The sequence below is a fragment of the Pleurodeles waltl genome, chromosome 6 (genome assembly GCF_031143425.1).
Source record: "Pleurodeles waltl isolate 20211129_DDA chromosome 6, aPleWal1.hap1.20221129, whole genome shotgun sequence".
Taxonomy (NCBI): Eukaryota; Metazoa; Chordata; class Amphibia; order Caudata; family Salamandridae; genus Pleurodeles; species Pleurodeles waltl.
This window is the reverse complement of record NC_090445.1, coordinates 93,914,289-93,924,777: the sequence shown is the minus strand read 5'-3', so window position 1 is coordinate 93,924,777 and position 10,489 is coordinate 93,914,289. Positions and strand designations below refer to the sequence as shown.

Sequence of the window (10,489 nt, the reverse complement as noted above, 5' to 3'; positions counted from 1 at the left end):
CTTCCCCATTCAGCCTCTCTCATCTTAAGAGGACATGCGATTGAGTTGACAACTGGATGGTCTTCGACTCAGTAACTATCGAGAAATGGAATAAGAGCAAAAGTGTCACATGATGGGACAACTTCAGACTTATGTCCTATCACATGCCTTCCACCAGCACCTATCCCAAGGCTCCGATTTAAGGACTTCTTACAACATCACTTCCTTCTTCACCTCACTTGTCTTTCCCTGGTACTGATCTATCTTGTATATTTTCCCTCAAGACCCATCTCTGTCATGCAAGTGCTTTGTGTGATTTATATACACCTCGCTTTGATTTCTTTCTGATGTTCAATGTGTTTCTTTCCATTTACAATTTTCACTGTGATTGTGTCCATGTCAGTGTCTGTTATAACTTTCCCTTTTTATAGTAAAGCACTACAACACCTTAGGGCCATGTCTGATGGCATTATTTGCTCAGACAAGCAAACAAAATAAATGCATCTCTTCACTTCTTAGGTCAAGGCATTTTGTTAACTAAAAGCGGGCTTGGAGTCCCCCCTGCCAATTGCTTACCATTCGTTGGCTTCACTGTCACTCTTATTTGCTGGCTCCTGATTGATCCGCGTGCACTGGTTTCACTTTCTCTTTGTTTCTTCCTTCCATAGATTCTCTCAACAGTAAACATTCCCACTTAATCTGTATTTCTTCTTCATAGAATTAATCATATAATTAGTTATTGACTCCACTTTCTTTTTTCATATATTTATTTCATTTCTCATTATTTTTATCTTTTTAACACAGTCCATTATAAAATGCATCATTTAGATGTAGCTTTGGGCAGTAACACAAATATTTACATGATTCATATACGTACAATGACATAATTTAATCAGTCACAAAGCCCTCTGCCCCTTCAATCGTTCCCACACACACCATACATTCACTCTCATACATACTACTCAACAGTGCACCCACTTCCCCCGGTTCTCTTATTATCCCAAATTGGAGAACATTCTCTTTTTCTTTCACAGAAGTTGCATCATAACTGGGGGAACTTCACAGATGTTCAACACACGTTTCAGTGGACTTATTGCTTTGTAATCACCTTCTTCAGGGCCTAGGCCAGATTTGCTTCTTTTTTAAACACAATTGCATGTAAAAAATAATGTGGTTACCCTAGTGCTTAAAGCACCATATCCACCAGAATTACCAAGGTATCCCATTATATAACCTACCATCACCAACATAAAGGGTGTTAAGATATTCACCATCACACCCCTGAATTGCATGCCAGTGCAGGGGTTGCGATGTGCAACCAGCAACTTGTGATTCACCACAGCGTGTCACACCCAATACGTACAGACACCATCTCTGTGCTTAAGTACCCATGCATATCACATAGCCATACACATAATCACCATACCTCCTGTGGCCCACTACAGTCTCATTGTTAGACAGAACACCTGTCACTAGCATGTATTATTGCATACTTGTCTGGTTACAGTTAAATGCCTGGAGCTATGATCCTATATATTACTAATGAGACTGCTGATCATTCAAATACATATATTGAATCTAGCCCTTAAGATGTACTGTAGTTACCAATATAATTATTTAGCTGCACAAGATGGTCTCCACTCCTCTCGCTTGGCAGATCTCAATATATGTTCTTTTGATACAGGGTAGTGCACCGTACCAGTGTATGCTTTGCCAAATATCTTAGATCTTTCCCTCAGCAAGCTGTATTGATCCCTAAAAAAAACAAATGAAACATCTTAATTCCTGAGATGAGAGGGCACGTTCCATTCATTATTCTGTTAAAGTCCCTTCATATAAAGTCTCAATACCTTGCAGAATAGAAACTTTTAAAAACAGCTAACCTACTTTTAACTCTCTCATTTCTGTCTCCAACCACATTGTGCAGGCTAATATTACTAAAAATATGGCAACATACAACCCTGCCCACAGCTGGATCACCAACAAGGTCACATGACCATAGGTTTTCTGTATAAATCTACATGTAGGTGACCATCTGTGTTTACAATCCAAATATCTAAATATTCTTTGGCAGGAATGCTTTCCCCATTCATTGTTGTTGCTTGCTCCATACCCCTTTCTCCATTGTTGCCTAACTGTTATTGCCTGCCACCTCCACCCTCCTGCATCATTGCTTGCCCATCATTGCTTGCTCCGTCGATGTTGCTTCTCCCTCCAGCGTCATTGCCTGCCTGTTATTTTCGCTTGCCCCATGCTCCCTCCTGAAATGTTGCTTGCCTGTTGTTATTTTCACTGTTCACCCCCTCTCACTTGGTGTTGCATGCTTTGTCCCACCTGTCCCCTCCTGCCCATTGTTGCTTGCACCATCCCACCCCCATCCGTCGCACTACAAAAATAAATATTGACAAAGTCAAATAGCTCTTGAATATGCAACAGGTGGCTTTATCAGTGTGTTTTTAGCATGGTTGAAAGTGAAAATTAAATATAAAGTGAAATGACGTGGCCAACATTGACATGTTAAATTGCTTTTATTACCCCAATGCGTGTTGCCGTTGGAATCCTGTATCTTACGCCCCTCTCCTTAACACCCTCTACTCATAACGCTCTCACACTGTACCACCAAAAACACCTCTCTTTAGCTTCAGTTTTGCTTGTCTCTCCCTCGTTCTCCTCTTCATATTGCTTTCTTTACCTCTGAGACCCCATTTGTTTACCTCCTGCCTACTCCTCTTCTCAGTCTCTCCATTTTGTTCAATTCCTTCCAAAATCACTTGAAAAAGGTCCCTACACCGTGCCTCGAACTTCTCAATTGCAAAAAGAACAGATGATGGACGGAATGCAGAACAAATCAAACATTCACCCCCAGTCACAGATCTGGGTTTAATCCATCGTTTTTTTTTGCTGGCCATGCCATTCGAGTTTGGACTCAGCCATATGCAAATCACTCTTTACCTCCTCAATGACACATACCCAGTCTCTACCGCCTAGAAAATCTGAATCTTGCACACCCTGCCTCTGTAGCACCCTGCATTCTCATTTGCACTTCCTAAAACCCATCAGTCACACTCACTGTTCACCTAGAAAGCCTCTGCCTTCTTCCTATTAGCCCTATCCCCACCTTGCATCCTATCACCCATCTACCTCTCTTTCCTTCAACACAGCACCTATGCATGTCAACTCACCAAAATGCTAGGGTGCAGCAACAAACACGGGTTGACCCCCAGTGACAGCACACGATTGAACCCTTGTTTCACTCTAATCTTCTTTATAGCATCCTATTACCTGCTAACGGACCAAGAGAGGTCATGGAGCCGAAATTACAGTAGAGTGCTTTTTGGAGTTATCCAAGGCATCTTGAAACTAGTACAATTGTATGCGTAACATACTTATAGGGACTTTCAGACAGCACTGTTCATCCATTGGTCTGTTCCTGTGTCATTCACATTTTTTTACCCACGGGACAAACTTCAGCCACTGGCTAACCTCACTGTGACCTCACTGTGAGTGACAACATTCTTCCCACACACAAAATATTCCCCTCAGTGCCAGGGCATTATGACAATGCATGCTTTTTCAGTCCAAACATATTTTTGTTTTTAGCTAATGTTTTTTTAAGATTGATGCAGGCCCAGCAGAATCTCCGGTAATAAAGATGTGCTGGCTTGCCAATGCTCGCTTACTTTCGTCTTCTGCAGCTTTCAGCCTTTTCAGTCAAGGGGGAAAGAATGGCAATTCTATGTGTTTCAAAAAGCAGGCCAGGGGTAGCACGTACTACCCCTGTCTACTCCTAATTGGGGTCTCTGTGCTAGGAAGTATCTGTATCACCGGTCTCCATGTGTTTCTCCAACATTACCCCCCGCCCCTCCCCCTCACCTTCTCTCTTCACATTTGAAGAAGCCTCTCTCCAAGTCCCACAAACGCCAACAGATAATTCAGACCAGCTTCTCGATGCTGCTGTGAGGCCGTAAATTCCAACCTTACCTGATAATTTTCATGTTTATACATCCAAGTTACTACGCAGCGAGGAATGTGAAACGTTGGCATGTCTTTCTATATGTGTCCCCCGGGAAGGAGGGGAATGGCGAGGAGTACATGGGCGTGGAGCCTACAGCTAAGTTAAGGAGGCCAGGGCTCGGCCCTCACTGTGGAGAGAAAAGACAGGCAGACTGCTCACTTCCAACACACGCGCACACCATTGACAGAGGCCTCCATCCTCATGGTGGGGCCGAGTCACAGACCATCACTGCTAAAATAAGGAAAGCTGCACGCACACTGAGGAGAAGACCAGGGTCGACTGGGGAACCAAAAGCAGCCCAGGCAAAAATGATAGAATCAGCCACACTCCCTTCATCTCCTACCGCTATCAGGGGCGGTTCCTCCTAAGCCCCGCCTTCTGCGAGCGCAGCAGGCAAACAAATAAATAAAATGGCATAATTAATGCCGTTTTATTTTGCACTCACACTCGCGCTGTGAACAGCGCAAACGTGAGGGCAGGGGGCTGGGCTGCATCCTGAAGTTGCATGATCACTGCTGCCCCTTACAGCGCGCATGTCAGGTTGGCCACCTGTCTAGCTACGACAAGCCCGACATGCGGACTGTAGATCCAGCAATCCCAGGGCTGTCAAACAGCTGGGGGATTGCTGGCACAGGTCCCCAGCTTCAAAATGATCGCTGGGTTAGCCTGCTTCCACCAATCCTGGAGCTGCTGTGGTGCTGAAAACAGCAGGAGAGCAGCTCCAGAATTGGTTGGAATCCCGTTCCACTGAACAGGAAGGAAGTACTTCCATTGCTGCTCATGGACGTCGAGGTAGCCACACATATGATGAGTTTGACGCCATCGTGGCCTACCATATTTATGACCTGCTGGCCACAGCTAACCGCTATCACTTTTTTTCCATCCACCCATTCTCTTTCTCTCCTTCTCTCTCTCTGATTTCTTTCTCGCTCCTGATTGTTTTCACTCTATGTTCTTCTTCGCTCCCTCTCTTTCCAGGGCCCAAAATTCCAAAGTTCTTGGGGTTACAAGAACAGTTATTCGTCTGTTCTGGATGTGAAGGCTTCCCACTGAAAACAAGATAAAGCAAGGGTTGAGGACTTTGGGTTTCAAATTGTGCCGCATAATTATAGGGGTCACTATGATCTGAAAGACCATCTTGTCCTTCCTGGTGGGACTTGTCATAGTGCCCAATGCAGGAATGACTCGCTGGGAGCTGTGGTAAATGTGAAACTTGGTAAGAAGTGTCCAAGCCAAGGCTGAATGTACACTTGTTGAATGCCTTAAAGAGACATATTAGGGTGGGTAATATTTTTGCAGGTGTTACATTGGTGAGATAAAAAAGATGAGACTCACCAAAAGATTGTATGTGACAACATCGTGTAGGAAATATTGATGTGCCAAAATATTGTAATTTAAATATCAAGGACCAAAATATGAAGGTGAGTACAATAAGGTAAGCATAGATTTACTATTGTTAACTCCATATCTATATGTCTTTGTCCTAATACGTATAAGTTGAGTTAGGTGTGGCAAATGCATATTTATACATGTATATTTACCTTGTCCAAATTCCGAATTCCAAATTTGTCAGTTCGAATTTAGCAATTCATCAACAAGTATAAAGATAAAAAACAAATTATATAAGGTACAATTCAAATTGTTAAAAGGAGAAACTGATAACATTCATCAACAATATAATGTCAATAATAACTAAAGAAATAAAAAGTTAAAATAATCAGGCATTGATAGTCTTTTAAAAAACCTAATCCATCAACAGCAATACTGGTTAAACGGATACTGCCTACAATGCAACAGTGCTGAGATCTATATGGAGGCTTTTATCTTCTGTCGCCTGGGCCATGCAGCCATAATAAATTTAGCCACAGCAAACACCACAATTGCCCAGTGTCATTCTAGCATATTCTTAGGGAGTTAATAGGGTCACACAGCCCAATTCGCTGGTACAATCCACCTAGATCTTGATCTACAATAAGCCCTACAACTCATCTCTAAAACTCGAAAGGCCGGACAGAGTTTTGATTTGTCAATCACTGAAGTCCAAGATGAAACGTAGGTGGCCATTGGAAGGACAGTGTAGTGAAACTGCAAGAAAAGTCAGTGAATCCGAGTCAGATGGATAAAATCCAGGGTATCCTCTACTTTAAATATACAGTACATTTGTGAATTAAAAAGGCTTTAGTACTGCTACTTAGGGAGTTGGAGGATTCATTGGGTGTCATAAAGTTTGCCCAATAATCTCTCGTTTGACAGTACGCTTGGTGTTCCTATTTATGGTTAAGGGGTTGATCCAGAAACTTCCCAAACCTAAAATGTTGAAAGTGAGATTAATATACGGGAACCAAGGGATTTTGTACAAGTAATACAGAGCTATAATCACACTTAGGGCTCCTTTATAGGGCTTTAGCGCCTCTCTTGACCGGTCCTGAAATCAATACATTAAATGTAGAAATCTTGCCACTTCTGCGGTGGGCTTGAAGGTGAGGTCAATTCTGAGTGGCAGGAAAGGGGTCCCACACCCCAGACTAGCAACAAACCTAATAAAATAGTTTTCACTCAAGCCAAGAGGAGAGGAATTGCAGTGGCTTACCTTATCAATATTTTGGCCCTCAATATTTGGGTTACTATATTTTAGCAGATGAACATTTCCTAGATGATATTAAGGCAGTACACCTGTCAAAAGAGGAGCCATTAAAACGTGTTGTAAAAGAACTAAAATATTTAATGTGAAGGCTCAAATTTGTGCCTTCAAACAAATACATAGGAATCAGATTAGGTTGAGAAAAATTGTATTTAATTAATAATTAATTAATAATATGGTGTTAAAACGTTAGATGGTATCACCTCTGTCTGTAGAAACAACTAAAGGCACCAGCACCAAAGACAGGTATGGGTATAGCCAAACCACCCCAAGGCAAACCTCCTCCTGCCATCCAGTGTGCAGTCTGAGCAACCAAAGCCAGACATCCTTCTACTGCCAACATGCTATCCGAGCGGCCAAAGCAAGATCTCCTTCTGCCATCAAGCATACCATCTGAGCGACCAAAACCAGACCTTTTTCTGTCGTACAGTTTGATATCTGAGCAACCAAATCCAGACCTCCTTCTGTCATCCAATGTGCCATCCAAGCAACCAAACCCCTACCTCCTTCTGCCATCCAGCATACTATCTGAACAACCAAACCCCTACCTCCTTCTGCCATGCAGTGTGCCGCCATCAGAGCGGCCAAAGCCAGGCGTCTTTCTGCCATCCAGCATACTATCTGAACAACCAAAGTCAGACCTCCTTCTGTCATCCAATGTGCCATCCAAGCAACCAAACCCCTACCTCCTTCTCCCATACAGCATACTATCTGAACAACCAAACCCCTACCTCCTTCTGCCATGCAGTGTGCCGCCATCAGAGCGGCCAAAGCCAGGCGTCTTTCTGCCATCCAGCATACTATCTGAACAACCAAAGTCAGACCTCCTTCTGCCATGCAGTGTGCCGCCATCAGAGTGACCAAAGCCAGGCGTCTTTCTGCCATCCAGCATACTATCTGAACAACCAAAGTCAGACCTCCTTCTGCCATGCAGTGTGCCGCCATCAGAGTGACCAAAGCCAGGCGTCTTTCTGCCACCCAGCATACTATCTGAACAACCAAAGTCAGACCTCCTTCTGCCATCAAGTGTGAAATCCGAGCGACTGAAGCCAGACATCCTTCTGCAATCCAGTCTTTCAAGACTACAGAGTCTTTTGACCCACAACCAAAGCTTCATCCTCCTCTTCGTTAGGAAGCACACAGGTGAAGAGAAGATGCTTCGGAGGTAAGATCAAGTGCCCTCCAGGTCTCAGCAGAGGACACAAAGGGGGTTATTCTAACTTTGGAGGAGTGTTAATCCGTCCCAAAAGTGACGGTAAAGTGACGGATATACCACCAGCCGTATTACGAGTTCCATAGGATATAATGGACTTGTAATACGGCTGGTGGTAAATCCGTCACTTTTCTGTCACTTTTGGGACGGATTAACACCTCCTCCAAAGTTAGAATAACCCCCAAAGTCTTAGCAAACGTCTCGTGGACCACCTTTCACCATCTACATTATCTCAGGAGGTCAAATGCACAGCAATGGTAGGGGAACTCTCCTTCCACTACTGAACCCAGACAACAAAGGAGGCATGGGTCCTCTCAGTGGTGAATAGATACTATCCACAGCTGACAGGCTACGCCATCCAGGCTACCTCCGACCTTGTCCACATTTCAAAAACGTCTCTTTTTAAGAGCAATGCACCCAGTACCATCCCTGAAAGGGACAAGGCTGCCACTACTTCTTTGTAAGGGACGAGGGATGGGGCTCTGTGTTACCCTGGATCTTTAAGAGGTTCACCTGTCTCTACCCTCGAAGTTCAAGATTCCGATTTTGGCTCAGGCACTGACAGCTGTACAGAGCAACATCTGGATGTTCTCAGTGTATCTTCAGAATTCCTGCTTACACATGCCTGTGCTGAAATAGCACTGGAAGTACCTCTAGTTCACAGAGGGAATCCATAATCACGAGTGCAGGACACTGACACCATTTTCACTGCTGCCACTCTGTTCTTCACAAAGGTCAGAGCCATGGGTGTGGTCTTCCTGTACCTATGTAATACATGGAAGCTTGCAGTCCCTATGTAAAAACCGGTCTCTAATTTCCTTATTACAGTTCAGTTTTGACGTCACTAGTCACCTGTAATAAAAAAAATAAAGAAGGTCATCAACTAATACCTTATTTCCCTTTAGCTGTGATGTCATAATGACCACTGTGAGAAGCCATAGTGAAAGGCAGGTCAAAGAGCTTCATTGTCGCTTCAATTTCAACAGTGGAAACGAGAACCGGCTTTTCATTCTTATGTCCTTTTTTTGTAAATGAATAGTGATCAGCAAAAATGATATATTTATGGCAACATGTCTATTTTTTGGCATGCTATACTTTGCATGATATAGAAATGATTTCTCTGTGTTTTACTTCTCATTGTGAGTTACACTCTTTGTAATCTTACTTAAAACTGAGTGTAGTATGTTTTTGCAATAGAATATTAGCTACCTTCACGTCTGCAACCTTACTATCTCTTTCATGTGAGGGGGGAAGACAACAAGGATTTAAGTTTTAGTGAGGGGACTGATGGTGGGGGAGGAGATCGGCGATGGGGGAAGGGCACACCAAGGCATGGCAATGCAAGGGAAGTGTTACTAGCTCCATCCATCCCACTGTGCAGAAGGGGGTGAGTTGGGCAGGACATGGCTTCTACCCACACCCCCTGCCCAAAGTTTCACCAGGTGCAAATGACCTATGAAACCATGTCTTGTGTTTCTGGATTAGAAATTACTGGTTTCGGTATCTGGGGATCCAGTAATCACAGATCCTCGAAACACCAGGCCACTTGTAGTTGCCTAGAGAGGTATCCCCCAGGGATCCTACCCCAGGCAACACTTAGGGCCATATGTACGAACACATTTTCCCATAGACACAGAATAGGCAAAACTGCTTGCTACATCTGGCCCTTAATGCTCCCAACAGTCATCATACAGCCAGGCTGTCCTAACATATAAAGAACAGGAACAGCTTGGCAGGTGAGTGCAAATGTCCCTCACACACAAGAGCAGGCACATTAAGTGCAATAATGTTTCCATCTATCCTATTCTTAACCTTTGCCTGATCATCTTGCTTCTTATTTTATAATCTGTTTTCGACCCTGAAATAGGAATTGGTATTGAGGAAGAAAGAAGGGGCCATCTTTAATTCTATTACAGCAGCAAAGGTTCAAAAAAATATTGCTGTTTCTTGTTTTTGGAAAGTAAGATTACATTTCATCTGTACCTATGCATAGTAAACCCTGCACTTCCTCCTCTGATATCCTTTCTACTGGCAAATTTTGAAGCCATTTTATAATATGGGGGCTAAATTAGGTAGTTGCCTATGCCTCACAAATGCTCAGCAGTATAGGACTGCTGGGGCTATATTATATATAGTGTTGTTAGGGGTCAGTGGGTTTTTGCACCCTTGTTTTGAGATCCAGGTGACTATGGTATTAGAGAGGGAGTAGAAGACACTTGTGCAGCCCTTTCTTTAATACAAATTGTCCAAGTGCTTAATGTGCGCCAGTGCAATCTCAAGGAGGTGTTCCCACAATCCAAGGGGGCTTGGCTCATGCAAATGAGGGAATCTGTTGCCTTTCTGCCCGCGCTATATTACCGATGTGGTCGTAGAGTCAATACGTCTGTTATCAGTTTCACTGACTGTGTACCGCATAGAGGTAGCACACACTCAGGTGGCCTTGCCAGTGGTGCCTCTTTATGCCATGGAATAGGGGTCCTGCAGGCAGATAGGGGCCCTCACTCCACCCGCCTTTAGATGGAAATCTGCTCATCCCTTTGAAATTCATGTCAAATGCTGTCTGCATGGTTGAAGGTGGATCAAAGCAGCTGCTCCGCCTTTCACTAAGGGCCTGTTCTCATTGCAGGTGTGGGTACTCTGC

The 10,489-nt window shown here is 43.7% G+C and overlaps 1 long non-coding RNA gene across 1 annotated transcript in view; it reads right to left on the bottom strand.

Moving 5' to 3' along the window:
• Positions 1-788: 788 nt before the first annotated feature.
• Positions 789-10,489, bottom strand: part of LOC138301865 (uncharacterized) — a 131,657-nt gene continuing 121,956 nt past the window's right edge. The window contains exon 3 of the long non-coding RNA XR_011205130.1: positions 789-1,734. This is a non-coding gene — a long non-coding RNA (uncharacterized lncRNA). The remainder of the gene's footprint in view (positions 1,735-10,489) is intronic.